We start from the raw sequence: 20,025 nt of genomic DNA, 5'->3' as shown, positions 1-20,025 counted from the left end.
CATGACTCTTCCTTTGTTCAGTGTCCTTGGTGTCTGAATGAGCTCAGAGTATGTGACTGAAAAACATGGTAAAACTCTGGATCTCTTCTTAATTTTGTTGGATTCTCTCCTGAGACCCTGTCCCTGTGTCCATTTCTGGTGGGTTTCTTCTGATTGATCTGACTGCTACCCCAGGATCAGGAACAATCTTAATATAGTAGACAATCCTGACTTTGTTTAATTCGGTTTGTGTTTTCAGGGAATGACTAGATTTTAACATGCGAGCACTAAGGGCCATATGGGAACCATATGTATACAGGTATTTGAACACATCCTAGAAAAACTTGGTTCAGAGCTCAAAAAACAAATTGAGTATACATGATTTGTGTATCCCATCGATCCATCGGAAGAGGGAGTAGCACACTTCCCGACCTCATAGCCCAGGAGGAGCAAACGCTGCATTAAACAATCATAGTGTAGGATCTTGGGAGCACCAGTGAAGGGGGTGAGAGGGGAGAGGTAGCACAGAGGAGAAAGTGACTGGCCCTCTCTTGGGGGCGAGGGAGGCAGCTATTAGGAAGGTTCCTGGGAGAAGGTGACACCAAGAGCAAAATTTGGGAAAGGGGAATAAAGCACATTCTAGATGGAGGGAACATCATGTACGAAAGGTACAGAGGCATGAGAAAAGAATCTAAAAAAGAGTGGATATATGTCTATGTATAACTGATTCACTTTGCTGTACAGCAGAAACTAACACATTGTAAATCAACTATACTCCAATAAAAATTAATTAAAAAAAAAAAGGTATAGAGGCATGAAACAACAAGGTGTGTTCTGGAAACCACAAGTAGTTGGATAATCCTAGAGCTGAAAGTATGAGCAGATGAGGCTGGAAAAGTGGATGGGGCCAAAAGTTAAACACTTCTTGAAATTCAAAAACAGGGAGTTAAGTGTCAAAGTTAATATTATAAATGAGGTGGAAGGAAGTTAAAAATAAAATTTAAAACTGAGTTTGAAAGAGTGAATAATTTATATTTTAACTTTCCTTTCAACTAACATTTAAAAGTTAACTAAATTTTAAAAAAATTTTAAATTCAGACATACTTTAGGTATTAAAGCATGGTTTCCCTGTAGTTGGGCCTGTCGTGTCGTACACTTTCAGATGCACTTAGCTCATTTGCTAATGCTGCTTGCTTAGAAGTCTGTAAAGTAAGGCACAGGATGAAACTAATTTTAGATGTTAGGAGAGGCTCCTTCCCTAATTTAGGAAGCAGGTATCTTGGGACTTGGATGAACTAAGACAATTCATTGCAAAACTACATCCAAAGCTTATGAGGTATACTTTGCTGGTTTAATAGTAAAACAATTATTGTACACTTACTATGCACAAAGTTCCATACTAAGAAAACAGTTATGTGGTGGAAAAAGCATGGACTTAGGAGTCAGGCCTTATTAGCTTGTAGTCTTGAGCAAGCAAATTTACCTTTCCTGGTTTCTTTTTTTCTCATCTGTAAAATAGGAGTATGTATGTCATAGGTTTGCAAGGATTGGCTAACAAATGTAAAACTTGTAGTGGAGTTCTGGAACACAGTAGGTGGTCAGGTGTTAGATGTGTGTTCTTATTTTCAGTGTAAAGAAAATTTAATTGATAATTATTATTAATGTAAATATATACATAGACACTGATATAGATGTTAGAACTTAACATTTCAATAATAAACTGTTGAGAAACTTAACAAAAATATTGTCATTCTAATAAATAAGGATCATCATTTTTACCCCTCACTAAGTACACTTGGCTTACGTAAAGCCTAAGTAAATAAAATCAGTCATCTTCCATTAAACCTTACCTAGTAAATGTAAAATAAAACTCTCTTGATTTTCCTATTATTAATACGAAAACTCTGATTTTGGAAAGAAGAACAAGTCGATTAGGGTTAAAAGTAGAAGGTGATGTGGAAAAATGCCGACAATTTATTTTATTTTGGGGCTGCACTGTGCGGCTTGCGGGATCTTAGTTCCCCAACCAGGGATTGAACCCAGGCCCTCGGCAGTGAAAGTGCCAAGTCCTAACCACCGGACTGCCAGGGAATTCCCACAGACGATTTAACTTCACCTTTTTTATACTGTTTTTATAGAAATTATACATGATCACTATAAAACACTCAGGCCATATGGAAAAATGCAAAGAAAGGCAACAAATTGCCTAAAATCCTACTAGCCAGAAATAACCAGGGTTAATAATTGCAAACAATCATTGTAGATACCTCTCCATGCACATATGCAGATAAAAATCTGTAAGAATGATATCATCCTTTACATTCTTTAAAAAAGGCAATTAATTTTACTCAAATTTAATATAGCAAAAGCTAAAGTGAACCCTAAGGAATTATCACTGAGTTTCAGATAAAACTTTCTTCATCACCAGGGATGTTAATTCCTATGGGAGCCCCTTAAGAAGATGAAAGATGGGACTTACCTGGTGGCACAGTGGTTAAGAATCCGCCTACCAATGCAGGGGACACGGGTTCGAGCCCTGGTCTGGGAAGATCCCACATGCCGCGGAGCAACCAAGCCTGTGCGCCACAACTACTGAGCCTACGCTCTAGAGCACGCAAGCCACAACTACTGAGCCTGCAAGCCACAACTACTAAAGCCCGCATGCCTAGAGCCCGTGCTCTGCAACAGAAGAAGCCACTGCAATGGGAAGTCCGTGCACCCGCAGCAAAGAGTAGCCCCCGCTCACCGCCCACGTGCAGCAACAAAGACCCAGCGAAGCCAAAAATAAATTTATTTTAAAAAATGTGAAAGACATTAGGAGATGACAAATTTGTTTTTTTTTAGTCTCACATTTCAAATTTAGAGAATATACTTCCTCCCATCTCCTCTCCCCTTCCTTCCAATTTTTTTAGCTTTTATTGTTAAAATTTATTATAAATTTCTCTGTAACTTTAGTTTCCCATTTTTTTGGTCTTACATTTAAGAAATTTTAATGAATTCTGTGCACTCGTTTTTTTTCCCACTACCACTTCTCTTAATTTTATTTTAATTAATCTTAGTTATGTCCCTGAATATCCCAGAAACCATTGAATAGTACACTTTAAATGAGTGGCTTGTATGACATATGATTTATATATGAGTAAAGCTGCCCTACTTTTTAAAAAAATTTATTGTATTGAAGTATAGTTGATTTACAATGTGTTAATTTCTGCTGTACAGCAAGGTGATTCAGTTATACATACATATACATATATATATATACACATACATACATACACATTCTCTTATTTTATTTTTTTAATTTTTAAATGTTTATTTATTTTGGCTGCACCGGGTCTTAGTTGCGGCACGTGGGATCTTCGCTGCAGCACGTAGGATCTTTTAGTTGTGGCATTCGGACTTCTTAGTTGCGGCATGTGGGACATAGTTCCCCGACCAGGGATCAAACCCGGGCCCCCTGCATTGGGAGCATGGAGTCTCACCCACTGGACCACCAGGGAAGTCCCCTGTGCTTTTAAATGGTTGGGAAAAAATAGTATTTCGTGACATGGGAAAATGCCCTGAAATTCACACTTCGGCCTCCCTGAACAAAGCGTTCCTGCCACACAGCCACACTGTTGGTGCGAGGCCTGGGGCTGCTTTTTCACCCCCACGGCAGAGGTGAGCACTGCCACAGAGACCACACGGCTCACAAAATTGAAACATTCACTATCCAGTCCGCTGACCTGTGTCCTAGGACACACACGGAGAGTCTGGAGGTGGGGAGCCCATCAACCCATTGTCGGCTGCTTGTGTGAGAGCAAAGCTGGGGATCTGATCTTGAGACGTGCTTCTCATTTTTATATAACAGGCGAGTCTACATAAATTGCATGAAATTTAAACAGTGAAATACTGTTTGGCCGCTCGGCCTGCAGGATCTTAGTTCTTAGGGTCACGGCAGTGAGAGCACCAAGTCCTAACCACTGGACAACACGGGAATTCCCTGTGAAATCATACTTTAAATGCACTAAGAGATCTCGCGCTTTATGAGAAACATGCTGAATTACTTTAACAAAGGAACCTGTTTTGTCCTAAAAGAACGCCCGGTGCTGATGGAGGGTGCAGGAGGGAGCCTGGGGGCCCGAGGAACCACCTGCCTGGGCTCACCAAGGGCGGGGGTGGGTAAGGATTACCTTCCATCTGCCCCCTGACCCCCAGAATCTGCGAATGTCACCTTATTTAGAAAAGGATCTTTGCAGACAGATGTAATTAGTTAAGGATCTTGAGATGAGGTCCTCCTGGATGAGGGTGACCCTAAGTCCAATGACCGCTGTCCTTATGGAAGAGGAGAGACAGACACAGAGGAGAAGCCATGTGAAGATGGAGCCACAAGCCAGGGACGCCTGGGCCCCCAGCAGGTGGAAGAGGCAGGAAGGACCCTTGCTGGAGGCTCGGGAGGGAGCGCGGTCCTGCCGCACCTGGATTTCTGAATTCTGGACTCAGAACTGGGACGGAGTAACAACTGTTTTAAGGCTCTCAGTCTGTGGTGCTTTGTTGCAGCCGCCCCAGGACACCAGAACAGGGATCGCCTCACTCTTCCCCTCCCCCGGTCCACGTCCGGAAGGGTTGGTGTAGGCCTGGTCTGGGTGGGAGGGTGCGGCGGGGGGCGGTGGTGACAGAGCTCCTCGCGTCCCCTGGGGCCTAGGACGTCCCGGCAGGGAGTGGATGGCGTGGGGCCCCCAAGTCAAGGCCGTGGCCCGATGTGCGCTTCAAACAACCTGCCCAGCCCCGGCCGATGAGGCAGGAGCCCTGAGAGCCCGCGGTCAGTGGCCAGGCCCAGCACGGACAGGGCGGCCTTCCGAGTCACAGCGTGGGCACCGCAGTGTGGCCCGACACCAGGCTCCCGGAGACGACGGGTCAGGAGAGAGCTGGTGGGCGTGGATGGGTTGGGCTCAGAAGCTCCTGGGACCCGGGTCCTGGTGAACCCTCATGGCTCTGGCTCGGGAGAGGTGGGCAGAGGTGCGAGATGGGACCTAAGCAGGAGGGCGGCGCCCGCCTCCCCTTTAAACTATAAAGAAGTCAAGACGGACTAATTCTTCAAGTCCCCTGAGGGGCCCGGAAGCCCGGCGTCCTATGAAATGCGAGACCCCTCTCCTTGCCCGCGGGGTCGGGGGGTGGGGCGATTGCTGGGCAGCCCTCGGCAGACCGAGCCCCAAGCGCTGAGAAATCCCGGGGCGCTCCTGAGAGCAAAGTGCACAAGTCGGGCTCTGCCTGCGCCCCTCCCTGCCAGAGGTGGGCCCCGGGGACCCTCCCCTCGGGGCAGCCCAGCCGCTGTCACTGGGGCCCGTACCCCTGTCCAGCTCTCGGTCCTGGAAAAGTGCTGGCGCGTGCACAGGGCCCAGCTGGCTAAACGCTGGTCCTGATCAAAGCGGCTACGGGGACACGGGTTCCACGACCCACTCTGGAGTCCTGGGCCGACCTGCACACATGGATGAAAGCTGCCCCCGACGGAGCAAGAAACGGGAAGGAAAACAGGGCCGCCCAGTGCGCAGAGGGACCTGTGTACCCCACTGTCTGCTTCATAGGTGCCTGTGGGGCTGAGACGCAAAGGAAAAGCTGGGGGAGGGCCTGGGAGGTGGGCGTCAGTGGAGGGAGACCCGCTGCAGCACATCACACGCTTCCAGGGGAAGCTTCCTGTGGTTCTCACGGGGCTTCTGAAGGCCAACGAAGGCCACAGACGCAGGCCATGATGCCGCCCGCCCCCAAGGCCCTACCTGCTGCGGACATCCTTGGTGCGGATGGGCACCAGGAGGCTGAAGGTGGACCTGGCCCAGTGAAGGGACATCACGGGCCAGGGGGCTTGGGGGCCGGCCGGGGTCCAGGCTGCTGTGGGCCCGGAACAGTCTGGCCTATAGCTGCACCTTGCAGTCCGCGTGAGCCCAGTCCACCTTGTTTGCTGTCCGCAGGGCGTCGGAGGCGGCGTTGCCGTCCATGGCGGGCAGTGGGCGCCGGGGAAGCAGGCTGGCCAGCCGGTGGATGCTCCCGGTCGAGGCCCCATCCCGGTGCAGAGGTTCAGGGAAGTGCTGATCATTCCGGAAAGACAGTTACCCCATGAGCAGGGGCCTCCGCTGCCCGGGGCCCTGCGGGTTGTGGGGATCTCCTGCAGGGAGGTGCTCAGGCAGGGCGGGGAGCCACTGCGGGCCGGGGTCCCGGGGGCCTCGTCCTGCGGGGTGCCCCCGGAGGGGCTCGCCCCATTCCTCGCGGCCAGGTCCTCACGGCTGGTTTGAAACCGCCTCTTCCTCCAGCCTTTCTCATCCAGGGACAGTGCTCGCTCCAGCCTGGGCCTTGGCGGTGGCGGCGGCGGCGGCGGCTTCAGACTGAAGGGTCTTCCGCTGGCCTGTGGGTCCTCATTGCTGACTTGCGCTGGGGTGTCCAGAGGGAGCACTGGGCTCTTCTCGGGTACGCAACGGTGGTCAGTGGCCGGGGACCCCGGGCGGGCGGCGAGGTCTTCATCAGTGTTTGGAAGCTGCCCCTTGAGCATCCTGCCTTCAGGCTGCAGATGCCGCTGGGCGGCCTCCGAGTGCCCCAGGCTCGCCAACTTGGATGGCAGAGTCCGGGCGCCAGCCCTCACACCCGGGGGCAGACTGGCCGAGCCGGGAGATGGCTCCTCCTGGGGCTGCTGGCGACGTGCAGTGTCAGGGATGTGTGGTCAGCCGTCGCTGGGCAAGGCGCGGAGGAGAGAAAGGGCAGCAGCTCCCCCTCGGGCTGGGGTGGTCCAGCTGGAATACAGCCAGCTGCTGCATGGCGGGGAGCCCTGATGGTCAAGAGTCCCCGGCAAGTCCCTCTGGGCGCCGCCCGCTCCCCAACCCCGCGGGCTTCGGCAGCCGCTCCCCAGCAACCGGCGGGCAAGGTTGCCCACATTCTCTTTTAAAAATTTTTCATTGGAGTATAGTTGATTTAAAATGTTGTGTTAGTTTCTGCTGTATAGCAGAGTGAATCAGCTATACATATACGTATATGCACTCCTTTAAAAATTCTTTCTTCATATAGGTCATTACGGAGTATTGAGAAGAGTTCCCTGTGCTATACAGTAGGTCCTTATTAGTTATCTGTTTTATATATAGTGGTGTGTATGTGTCAATCCCAATCTCCCAATTTATTCCCCCCACCCCTTATCCCCCCCGGTAACCATAAGTTTGTTTTCTACATCTGTGACTCTATTTCTGTTTTGTAAATAACTTCATTTGTACTACTTTTTAACACAACTTTGCCATTCATCACCTGGTTGACTGGATTTTGTTGAATCCCTCTCTCCTCTCCTCTCCCACCCTCCTTGCAGAACAGCTCATGAGGTGCTATATTCCATGAGTTTTTGAGTTTGAAAATATCTCCTTATTGTTCAACAGTTGAGCTGACTGTGATATTCTTGAGTGGTCCTTGTGTCCTTTGCAGCCATGCTTCATCATCTTCTGGCCTGGATTATTGCTCTGTAGAAACCTAAGGCCAGTCTGACTTTTTTCCCTTTTGTGAATATAATTATTTTGTCCTGTATAGACTTCCTGACGAATTGTTTCTTCATACTTTAAGTAAGTAGAATCTCTCTATTGGTTTTGTATTTCCTCTTATATATAGTATGTCCTTTTAATCTCCAATTCACTTCTTTCCTTTCAGGGAAGTTCTCCTGTATTATGTCGTTTTTTTGGTCCATCTGTTCAGTTTTTCTATTTCAAGAATGCCAGTTATATTGGATGCTTTGTTGAATATTCTTTGTCATTATCGTATTTTGTTTAAATTTTTCTTACAGCTGTGTTTCCTTTTGCCTTCAAACATGTTCAGGGCAGAGGAGAGCAAAACTTTATTTATATTCCATAACTACTTTATAATTTCTTTACCTTTTGTTGCCATGCATGCTATGCTATAGGGCCTTTGCACTTACTATGCCCTCTGCCTGCGATGCCCTGGCTCCTGAGATCCATGTGGATTGCTGCATTCACATCTCTACTCAGGTATCCCCTCCTCAGTGAATCCTTCGTGTACCATCCTATCTACCCATGTCACTCTTTCTTCTGACCTTATAATCACATGACATTAGATATTTATCTGCAAATTTGGTGTTGTGTACCTTCCTCATGCTCCCACCCCCAATGAAGTCTTCAGAAAGCAGAGATTATATCTGTGTTGTTCATGGTTGTATTGCCTACCACTGTGTTTGCTGCGAAGAAAAGGCTTATAAGTATATGTCTGATTATAGAGAGGTCTGGCCCACAGCCTGTAGCTAAGCCTACGTACGGGATACTTGGGGCAAAAATGTGGACCCTGGTGAAATCATTTACAAATCCAAATCCCTTTTGTCTCAATTGAGATACAGTGGGGCCAATTTTCCCCTAATTTGTTTCTAGAGACTTATGTTCAAAGAATGACCAAGCAGAATTCTTAAACAGAAGAGCCTTTAAGCGAAGGATTTGCAGATGATGGCTACTTCCTCAGTGCAATACCCATTCTCCCTTACTGGGAAAAGGGCTCCGTGCTGTTAGAATAACCTGTTTAAGAACAAAGGTTTTAAGTTAGTAGTTGTCCTCTATGCCCTTAAACAGGAAAAATCCTTAAGCTAATGCCAGAGGATGTCCACGCCATTTGGGAATCTCCCCAAGAATGCCTACCTAATAGAAACTCTTTAATTTCAATAAGCCATTTTGAAGATCCAAACTTGTGGTTTAAAGCCAAATGTTCTGTATCTTGTATTTATCAGTGGATCACTAAGTAGTGATTATAGCATATCTCGGTTTTTAAATCATTTACTACTAACCTATATAAGCTCTTTGAGAGCAGTACCCATTTATTACAAATCTCTTAAACTCGAGGATGTATAACAGGATTTCCAAGTGTCCCTGGAAGGTTTCAGTGAGCAGGAATTAGTCCCTCGAGCTCTCTTGGCATAGTGGGAAATGTGGAGCTCACAAAGTGATAGGAGGTAGCATAAGCTCCATTTGCCAACATCTGGAGCACAGCTGCTTCTTAATCTTTTCACCATCTGTTAATAAAAACTGGCTGAACAGGAATATGGAGGTCTCAGATGCACATAGAAATAAATATTGAATAAACAGATAAGATATAAGAGAGAAAAGGCCTTCACAAAACAGATTTTGATGGTGATTAATTTTAAGTTATAACTAAGGCTTCTGGTGGGTGGTATGAATGGTCTGAATGCCCCACTGGGTTAGGGAAGACCATGGAAGAATAACTGACTGCTTTCAACTTTAATCCTTCAGTGATTAATTGTGATGAACAATCTGTAACCTGGTTCTTGTTTTTCTAACAACTGGGAAGAGATGGGTGGTCAGAAGCCACCACGTTGGCCCCAGATCTTAATGGCGGTAGCAAGGGGGCCTGATGTTGCTTGGCCTTTTCACAAGCTGCCCATCCCAGGCGGATGTTGGAAATTGCCCTTCAGAGCTGCCCTTTTATTTCCATCAAGTGGAGGGCTTGCTTTTCTGCCTGGGAATGTGGTGGTGGACTCTGGCTCTGTGCCCTTCCTCTGGAGTGAATGCACTCCAAATTAGAAAAACAAACGTCCTAGTTCCCTCTTGCCCTCCACTGCCTGAGCTTGTTGTTGCGGCACCTCCTGCTTCAGCTACCCTCCCTCAGGCTCTTGGCATGGCTGACAGGAGTCGGTGCCAAGGCCCAGTGGCCAGCACTGCTGGGAACATAATACCAGTCAAGACTTTAGTGACATCTCCCTGCACTTGGTAAATCTTTTGGGGAGTTTTTAAAAACAACCTGTAAGGCACCGTAAGTAGTGATGCACCATGATAGCTTCTGGGAGACTGTATAAAATTTCAGCTTTCAGCGTGGATTGGCTGTTTGAACAGGACAGAGCAGCTTTTCCAGGCCACGTTATGAGATGAGATAGGGATACCATGAGGTAGGTTTTCCATACTCCTGATCAGAAACCATGCGGTGGAACAGTGTCATGTGTAGTTAAAGGGCGGAAAGCAAGCTTTCCATGCTTAAATATGATCTTTATTTTACTTTACCTGTTGGGCTTTCTGGTTTCCTCAACAATGGAATGTATTCACTGGGAATAGGCTGTCTAAGGAGGCTGGAATACTGCTAGTCATTTAAAAGCATGTCTTTCAGGATTAGTTTTAGTAAAAACAAAAGCATACCACAATTGTTGCAGTTCTTTAAGTGGAAAAATTGTTAATGCTGCCACCTGTTGACAGAATTTGAGTATGCATCAGCCCGCTGGGTTAGTAATCCCTGCCGGCCAGGAATACCATATCCATGTGAGATCTGAAACTATCCCGGGCATTTCAGGATTAAACACAGCCCCAGCCCTCAGGGATCTTGTAATTTTAATAGGCTCCATGAGCAAGCATATTTAAAGAAGAAGAAATAGCCACAGCTAGAGTGGCAAGTTTTCCTGGGACCTGCCAGTGTAATCATAGCCTGCCTCGTCTAAATCACTTAATTAAGAGACGATAATCTCTTGGTTAGAATGTATTTAAATACTTTGCATATGCACTGAAACACTTTCATGTTCAGAATGGCTCTTCCTATTTAGATACAGATTTTCTGTTACAAGACTTCCATGGGATCATGGTTTAACATTCCATACATTAGCTAATTATTTGTTTCCTTCCAAATCCCAGTAGCCTAGCAATTCAGAATACCAACGAGTTGAATTTCACACCAAGAGTAGATCTCTAGCAGAGAACTTGGATCAGTGGATATCAAATGGTAGCTAAATGTATTCTAGAGCAAAATGCCCACAGTTACCCACCCCCCAAGTCAATATGAACATCTCATGTCCTGATACAGGGGCATCTTGCTTGACAGGTTTCAAGTAGTCTTCATACTCCGCCCCTCTGACATTATGTTCTTTTGACAAAGTATGTATGGCTGGATAATAACGCTTTTTAAAAAACGGTTTAAAATGTGCTGGTCACATTGCACCTCTTCTGACATTCTCTTCTTGGCAGTTGATTGATGTGAGAATTACAAACGAATTACTTTGGGACTTCCCTGGTGGCGCAGTGGTTAAGAATCTGCCTGCCAATGCGGGGGACACAGGTTCAATCCCTCATCTGGGAAGATCCCACGTGCGGGGCAGCAACTAAGCCCATGTGCCACAACTACTGAGCCTGAGCTCTAGGGCCCGTGAGCCACAACTACTGAGCCTGTGCACCACATCTACTGAAGCCCGCACACCTAGAGCCTGTGCTTCACAACAAAGGAAGCCACCGCAATGAGAAGACCGCAGACCACAATGAAGAGTAGCCCCTGCTCGCCAAAACTAGAGAAAGCCCGCACAGCCACGAAGACCCAACGCAGCCAAAAATAAATAAATAAATAAAATAAACAACAGACATTTACAAAAACAAATGAATTACTTTGAGGATTTACTCAGCCCAACTTGAGACACTGGTGTAAATAAATTCAAGGAATTCTGGAGCTACCATTTATTTATTTATTTTTTTTATTTTTTTATGCGGACTTCAGTAGTTGTGGCTTTCGGGCTCAGTAGTTGTGGCTCTCGGGCTCTAGAGCGCAGGCTCAGTAGTTGTGGTGAATGAGCTTAGTTGCACCGCAGCATGTGAGATCTTCCCAGGCCGGGGATCGAACCTGTGTCCCCTGCATTGGCAGGTGGATTCTTAACCACTGTGCCTCCAGGGAAGATCCCATGCTGCCTTTTTGAGTACCATTTCCTGTTGTCTGCCCTGAAGTCTTAAAATTAGGATCTGTAGGCTGAAGGATATTCATTTCTTAATTATCTTATAAGCAGATAAACACTGCTCCTCACTCCATGGAGCCTTTGTCCTTACGCCTAACTAGAGTGACAGACGGGACCTGTGCCCCTTCAGGCCTGTGACATTGTACCCCAAACTTCAGTGGGATCCCCGGCCCATCCCCAGGGCCTTGGTGACCACTTCAGAGATGAGGACACCACAGCTGCCCTGAAAATTATACTATTTGAGACTGGTTACTTCCAACTGTGATGCCTGATTATTAATGGAAATGTAAGTCATCCCTCTTACATTACATCCCTCTTACATGACCTTTTAAAAATTCTCTTCTCTTTGTTACTGATTCCCCTCCTCCTGCCCCTAATTCTTGATTCTTCCACCGTACTCTGGAATCCTCTTTCCTTATCAATTTTCTCCACCTTCCACATGCTCTCTCTTTGTAGAATGCTCTGTCTACCTTCTGTCTTAAGGAAAACCTGGGTCTCCCCTTACAATGTTACTTTTTTTTCTTGTTTCTTCTGTTTTGTTTTGTTTGTTTGTTTGTTTGTTTGTTTTGCTGTACGCAGGCCTCTCACTGTTGTGGCCTCTCCCGCTGCGGAGCACAGGCTCCGGACGCGCAGGCTCAGCGGCCATGGCTCACGGGCCCAGCCGCTCCGCGGCATGTGGGATCTTCCTGGACCAGGGCACGAACCCGTGTCCCCTGCATCAGCAGGCGGGCTCTCAACCACTGCGCCACCAGGGAAACCCTCTTCAATTTTTTTTTTTTTTTTTGCGGTACGCGGGCCTCTCACTGTTGTGGCCTCTCCCGTTGCGGAGCACAGGCTCCGGACGCGCAGGCTCAGCGGCCATGGCTCACGGGCCCAGCCGCTCCGCGGCATGTGGGATCTTCCCGGACCGGGGCATGAACCCGTGTCCCCTGCATCGGCAGGTGGACTCTCAACCACTGCGCCACCAGGGAAGCCCACCTCTTCTGTTTTTGAGGCGATTCATTTCTCCCACGTGAAAGCATCCTGTTGGGTGATTGTGGTGGTGATGGTATTCTGTCTCCCTACCACCTCTTTCATACTTTTATAAAAGCCCAAGCTTGTCTTCATCCTTCACGTCCTTCTTACTGTCAAACTTGCTACTTGTCTTTCGACTTCCAGCTCCACGTGGTTTTCATTTTCCCCCATTTTCCACTCCTTCTCCAGCACTTTGCCCTGGGCCAGCCACCATGCTGGGATTTACATATAGTAATTTTTTGAATTAGATATCATCATTCTCAAAGGTACAGAAAGGTTAGGTAACCAACGTCGCAAAGTGAGAAAACCATAGGTGAACCGCTAACCGAGGAAGTTTGTCTCCAGAGTCTATATTCATTCTCAGAGTCTATACTTGCCATGCTGTTTTTCCCTAGTCATGTGTTTAATGGTGTGTGCAATGGTATTTATTGGAGTATACTGGAAACCGTTTAGATGTCTAGCAGTAGGGGGATTGGTTAAATTATGACACATCCAAACTAGGGAGTACTCTGCAGGTATTAAAGAGAGTGAGGGAGCAATGTGTACTATGTATAAAAAATATTCAAGATACATTAACAGAAAAAAGCAAGATGCAGAATATTTATTATGCATATGTGGGAACAGAATCTGGCGCGTCTGTGCCTGCAGCACTAGACCAGGCAGAACCCCTGAAGCCACCAGGATTTGCGTTTCTCAAGTCATTTTGTAAGCTGACCGCTCTGGTTGCCAGCAGCAGGCAGGCACTGCTTCCCATCTGAGAATTTGCTTCTCATAGTATGCAGTTTTCTGTTTCAGAAGGAAGACAGCCAGGTGTGGTACATGGTGTGTGATTCTGAAGTCAGATAGCACTTGGTTCCTTGGTTCTAGGTTCCTCGGTTATTAAATATGTGGTCTTGGGCAAGTCACTTAACTTTTCTGAGCCTCAGCTTTTATAACTTTAAAATGCGGATGATGCTCACCTGGCAGAATTGTGACTTTTGAGATACTTATTAATTCATTCAACAAATATTTGTTCAGCATCTACTATATGCCAGGCACTGTTTTAGGCACTAAGGATATGGCAGCAAATAACTTTGAAAGTTCTGCCCTCATTTCGCTTACATTCTGGTGGGAATAAAAGCACTCAGAGAATAAGTCATAGACAAAAAGTGATGCAGAGAAAAAAAGAAAAAGAATGAAGGGTGAATGGGGCGCCAGTGGTGGGCTGGTTAGAGAAGCCCTCACTAACAGACCTGCTTCGAGCCAAGGCTTGTGAAGCTGAGGGCATACCTGGACATCTGGAGTGAGAGCCTTCTAAGCAGAGGGGACGTGAACTATAAATGTCTTAGGCGGGAGTGAGCCTGCCTGCTTGAGAACAGCAAGGATGTCAGTGATGTGCAGGGAGACGAGGAGAGAGGAGGAGAGAGAAGAATCAGGAACAACAGCAAGCCTTTGCCGGCTACTGCAAAGTTTTGGTTTTTCTCTTGCATGTAATATATCTGGCACATTGAGGATGCTCGACAAATAGTAACCATGATGATGAGGATGTTACCGTGATGCTCTGCTCTTTTGGTTGAAGAAAGATAGATGGGGTGACATTTAGGATTCTTTTAAGTACCCCTCCTTTATACCCCTGGAACAACAGCATAGTAGAATAGAAAGAGCACTTGAAAGACCAGAGACCCGATGTTAAATCCAAGTTCCTCTGTTGACCCTCACTGAAGGCAAACATACTCATCTATCCAACAGAGGGTGATAATTCCTGCTCTGCCGACCTCCTAGGGTTGACGTGAAGAATGAAATAAGTAAACTTATATAAGTACTTTGTAAACTGTAGACTAAAAATACGCGTGAAGCATAAAGGCTGTGTTTACTGAATTATTATTGGAACCTGGAAACCATCTAGTCCAGCTTCTAGAGTTTCCTTGTCTGTGTGAATGTTTCTAGAAATGGGGTGCACACTGGTGGAAAGGACTGCAGAGCCATACCTTTCTCGGTTTGGGTTCTGTTACAGTTAGTGCAGCCTGCGTGTAGATTAGCTCCTTGCAAGTTGTGTCCCATTGCCGCCACAAGGCACACCTGTACTACCAGCAGCTTGAGGCTGAATCTTTGTGCTGAATCTACCAGTCTTCTGAATTTTAACCTAAATTAAGGCTCATCATGATAAGGTTTTTTTGTGGGTTTTTTTTTTGTTTTTTTTTTTTGCGGTACGCAGGCCTCTCACTGTTGTGGCCTCTCCCGTTGCGGAGCACAGGCTCTGGACGCGCAGGCCCAGCGGCCACGGCTCACGGGCCCAGCCGCTCCGCGGCATGTGGGATCTTCCCGGACCGGGGCACGAACCCGCATCCCCTGCATCAGCAGGTGGACTCTCAACCACTGCGCCACCAGGGAAGCCCCATGATAAGGTATTGAACTGGATCAGGAAAGTAAATTTAAAGAGCTTTATTATCTAAAAATGAGGTGATGAAAGGGGCAAACAGATAACTAGAGTGGGAAGGTTATTACTGTCATGGCTATGCTGTGCCCGAGCTCTAAGCTATGCTTGGGTTGAGTTCCCTGGTGACTGGGTGGGACCAGAATGCGGAGTCTGTGTGCTGAACTGTAATTGTGGGAGAGCAAAGAGCACCAGTGACCCCCCAAACTCTTAGAAACTCTCAGAAAAGGAATTAAATATGGGTCTGAATGTGAGAGCCCAGTAGGTTGGCACTGCCCAGCATATTTTTGAAATCTGTTCCTTGTGAATTCAGCTTATTTTGTACACAGTTGCATTTCCCACCCATTCCTCCAGAGGCCCCCAAAGTTCAGAAGCAGTTCTAGGGGAGCTGAGCAGATGGGCTTCTGAACCTCATTTGACAAGGAAACGTTAACCAATAATATTTGAGTTTTTATTTGTGGAAGGAATTGTTATTCTGTTTTAGAGCTGCCTCTTCTTTCCTACGGCTTTTTTCAGCTTTCAACCTCTACCCAAAGGATAAAGAACAATGTTTTCTTGTCAGGGTAGTGACTAGTGATGCTGGAACAGAAGGCCCCAGGGACTGTGGCTGAGTGATTGCTAAAGTTCTTTGTGCATACTCATCAATAAAAATGTTGTCTACATCTTCAGTATGTGCATATTTATGTATAAATATATAAATACATACAATTTTATTAATATGTAACTGGTAAAATGGGCCCTCCCAAATAGAAGATTAAAAAGAATGAGGAAAAAAAAACAATAGAGGTTCTGTTTCTTTCTTTCTGTACTCTGAGGAGGGTCTCTTTGGAAGCTGCTGCTTCAGAAGATGGCTTTTCCTTGAAATTGGATTTGAGGAAAGAGCAAAGATTGATTTGGGATTGTTTTGGCTGCAGGCATCTTTCTAATTCCAGTTGTCATCTTGAAGCTTCAATGAGGTGTAGGTTATACAGGGAAAGGCAGGACCTGGCCATCAGTGGGAGAGTGCCTTTATGTGGAAGGCTTACTGCCCTCACTTTATTGGTGTTTCAATGTAGATTGTACCGGGCACAGTACCAGGAGATAACAAGGGGAGTGAGACACGTCTTAAGTCCCCACCTCAGGAAGCTCATCTTCTAGGGCAGACTCTGGTGCGTGGTGTAGGCTGAAGTGGACTAAGACTTGGCATAGTGCCTGGGCCTGCTGCCAAAGTGCTTACTCTAGCATCCCCAGCCTGACCTGCAGTGAGCTGTTGGGAGGAGGGAGACAGAAGAAAGCACCTGGCTGAGGGTGTGTGTAGTATTCAAAAGGGAATTTGGTGGGAAAGAATTTGGTGTGGTTTTATCTGGACTCTCCTAAGACCCCTTCCCTGTCCCCCAGTCTGTGCAGCCGTAGATAGAATTGAGCCATGAGCACCCACATGGGTCCACATCTTGTTCCTGGGTGACCCAGATAGCATTACATTATTATTTACCTGGTAACTGTCACATATATGGGGCTCCAGAGTACACTCAAATGCTATGAAACCCCAATTCTAAAAGTCAGTCTGTTTTTGAACTTCATAATAATCAAAAGAGAAGTTGCTTCATGAATCAATTTTAAAGTAATCAAGCCATTCCATGATAGAGGGTTACATATAGACTTTACAGAGCTCAAGAGTCATATAATTTCATGGAATTATTTACAAATAAGGCAGACTAATCAAAGAAGTATATTCACTTAATAGAAAACTAGAAGGGGACTCCCCTGGTGGTCCAGTGGTTAAAAATCCACCCTCTAATGCAGGGGACGCGGGTTCAATCCCTGGTCGGGGAACTAAGATCCCACGTGCCACAGTGCAACTAAGCCCGCACGCTGCAACTACTGAGCCCGTGCACTCTAGACCCCGCGTGCCACAACTAGAGAGAAGGCTGCACGCTGCAGCGAAGATCCCGCGTGCCGCAGCTAAGACCTGACACAGCCAAATAAGTAAAATAAGTAAATAAATAAATAAATAAGAACAGTAGAAGACAACTACCCTAGTGTTTGCCCACTGTGTACCAGGCGTTGCTGCCTTCCAGAGCTAAGGCCAAGGTGTCTACATTGTACTTAATCTTAGGCAGGTATGATTTGACCTTTTACTTCCCCAGATACCAAGCAGTCATAATCTGATCTGACAGAAATTATGTTGAGATTTGAAAAAAATCTAGTTAGTTTATTTAAAGGCAATATTGTTTTCTGTTTTGAAGATACTGTATCTCAGTTCCCATTGCAGAAGCACCCTGAACATACTTCCAGGCATAATCTCCCAACATGCGGGTGCCTTTATGTGAAGGGGATGCTTAGCCAGTGTGGGAGGAAGGAGGGAATAGAGCTGAGTGACTATTGGCACAAGAGCCTAGGCTGTAAGATTAGAAATACCTATTTCTCTGATGAAGCCAGCCTGAATGCAAGAGAGATCACAAGAGGACAGCAAATGAGGATGTGAAAGCAGTTTCTTCTGATGTTAGCTGTATTGTTGGAACAGCTCTGGTGTTGCCTGGTGGAAGCATGTGTTTAGCTTAGGTTGGGCACATGATAGCCGATGAACTTAGCTGTGCTCGGCAAGATAAGCCTCTCCTCACCTCTGTTTGAACTTACTCTGTCTTTCCTTGTCATAAGAATAGAGTTGAAATGTGCCCTGGGTTTGGGTCTCTCTGTTCTTGTATCCCTTTGTAAAGAGATACCACTTAATCTCTTAAGAGATTCTGCAATAAACAACATCAAAATTTAGAAACTTGGGGGCTTCCCTGGTGGCGCAGTGGTTGAGAATCTGCCTGCTAATGCAGGGGACACGGGTTCGAGCCCTGGTCTGGGAAGATCCCACATGCCGTGGAGCAACTAGGCCCGTGAGCCACAACTACTGAGCCTGCGCGTCTGGAGCCTGTGCTCTGCAACAAGAGAAGCCGCGATAGTGAGAGGCCCGCGCACCGCGATGAAGAGTGGCCCCCGCTTGCCACAACTAGAGAAAGCCCTTGCACAGAACCGAAGACCCAACACAGCCAAAAATAAATAAATAAACAAATGTGGGGTTTAAAAAAAATAATAAAGGTTGGCCCAGTTTAAAAAAAAAAAAATTTAGGAACTTGGGCCATTGGATAATTTCCCTTACTGGAGAAATTAGAAAAGAAGCTCTAGGGGAAGCCTAGAACAAATTATCTGTAGCGAAAATCCAGTTTTATTTGTTTCCCCAATCCACTGCAGAGCAATCTCTTTTGCCAAATACAAATTACTGGAAAAATTAAAAGAAAAAAACCCAATAAATTCAAGCCCAAATTTTAGATTCAACAGAGTTAAAATTACTCTGTGGAATTGCTATAAAATTCCTAAATGTTTTTTCTCATTTCTGTACTTACTGTGACCAGGGCTTACATTGGACTGCAGACCAGATGTTGAGTTTAGTAAGATATAGGGAATGAATAATTTCAGATGGGACTTGCAAAGACACTTAGATACAAAGTACTGTAAGCAAGTTCATCAGGGCATAAACTTTGGAAATAGCTACAAGGCCCTATACTAAGTTGCTCATCTGTGTTAATTTTTTAGAAGCTGGAGGGTATAGCAATGATCAAGACAGAAAAAGTCCCTTTTCTCAGAGTGAGATAGGGATAGAAAATAAGCATAAATACTTGGAAATTATTCATAGTAATAAATAATAGAAAATAAACAGTAATGAGATAGATAGTGGAAGGGGAATGGGACTATTTTAAGTATACTAGTGTAAGAAGTCTCCCTGAGGAAGTTACATTTATGCATATATCTGAAATGATAAGGAGACCTGCAGGAAGAACATTTTAGGCAGAGGACAGCAAATGCAAAGGCCCTGAGGCAGAGGTATCTGACACTACAAAGATAGAAAGGAGCTAGTGAAGAGAGCAGTATTGAAAGTAAGTCGATGTGGCCAAAGTCAACCTTGGGCATCATGTCATGTGATACTGAACAAAAGAAGAATAAATTATGGAAGTGTAGATAAGGAAAGTGGTGTCATGGGTAGCCCAAAGGTGAAGTTGTGGGAACAGGTGAGTTGGGTTGCAGCTGGGGAACATGCAAGACCAAGGAAAATCAGAAATATCATCCAGTGTCCTGGTGTATGGAGAGGGGGGGAAGAGGGGCCTATTTCTGTGTGCAGAAGACGATGGATGAGGACCCTGGGAGGAATGGGCTTTGGAGAAAAGGGCTTGGCCTCACAGGCAATAAGGAAGGCATTGAAGGGAGCAGAGGTTGGTACCTGGAGTGGGGGTGTAGAGACAGTGTTGGGTGGGTTTTGTCACATTGAATGCAACAAACACTCTGAAATCACCTTGGCATTCAAACGACTTGGAGATTATAACAGAGTGCAGCACATTCATGTTTGAATAACTGACTTCCTGTAATAGGAAAAGGAGTTCTTTGATTGTTAAGTGATTTAAGTTTGTCTTCTGAAGATTGCACCTCTTATTATACTTTCTTTCCTGCTCTCCATCCACCCAGCTCTTTTATCTAAGATTTAAAGGACACTTTTTTAAAAAGTGATAATTGGATACAGTAAGGTTTTTAACAAAACAGACCAACTTGACAAACTATTTAGGAACAAGATACTACTGTGTACCATCCCAGCCAAACCTGGGGTTACATTTAAAGCAGGTCAGTCCCTGGTGGGGGGGGGAATATATATATATATATAAAATTTGGGGTCAACTAACTGCAAAAAAGGAAGTGATGCCCATGAGTTCAAATTTCAACTGCAGTTTATTTTCCGACATTTAGAAAAGTAGGGTGAATTTATAAGTTTTGCAGTGTCCAGGTAGTTTCAAAAGCACCAGTTCTTTTTGAGATTGGAATTTTGCCCACCTTGTTACTAAGGTGCAGGCTCAAATGAAGGTCTGAGTGAAGGATCCTACTTTAATTGATT

General features: G+C 45.8%; 1 protein-coding gene and 1 pseudogene across 3 annotated transcripts in view; one reads left to right on the top strand and one right to left on the bottom strand.

The window, feature by feature from the left end:
- Positions 1-20,025, top strand: part of AK4 (adenylate kinase 4) — a 77,699-nt gene that overhangs the window by 44,287 nt on the left and 13,387 nt on the right. The gene's annotated exons all lie outside the window — the stretch shown is intronic.
- On the bottom strand, positions 5,729-6,499 carry LOC132594020 (phosphatidylinositol polyphosphate 5-phosphatase type IV-like; annotated as a pseudogene).

Source organism: Globicephala melas, chromosome 1, assembly GCF_963455315.2.
Source record: "Globicephala melas chromosome 1, mGloMel1.2, whole genome shotgun sequence".
In the NCBI taxonomy this organism is placed as follows: Eukaryota; Metazoa; Chordata; class Mammalia; order Artiodactyla; family Delphinidae; genus Globicephala; species Globicephala melas.
This window is presented reverse-complemented; position numbering and strand designations above follow the sequence as displayed.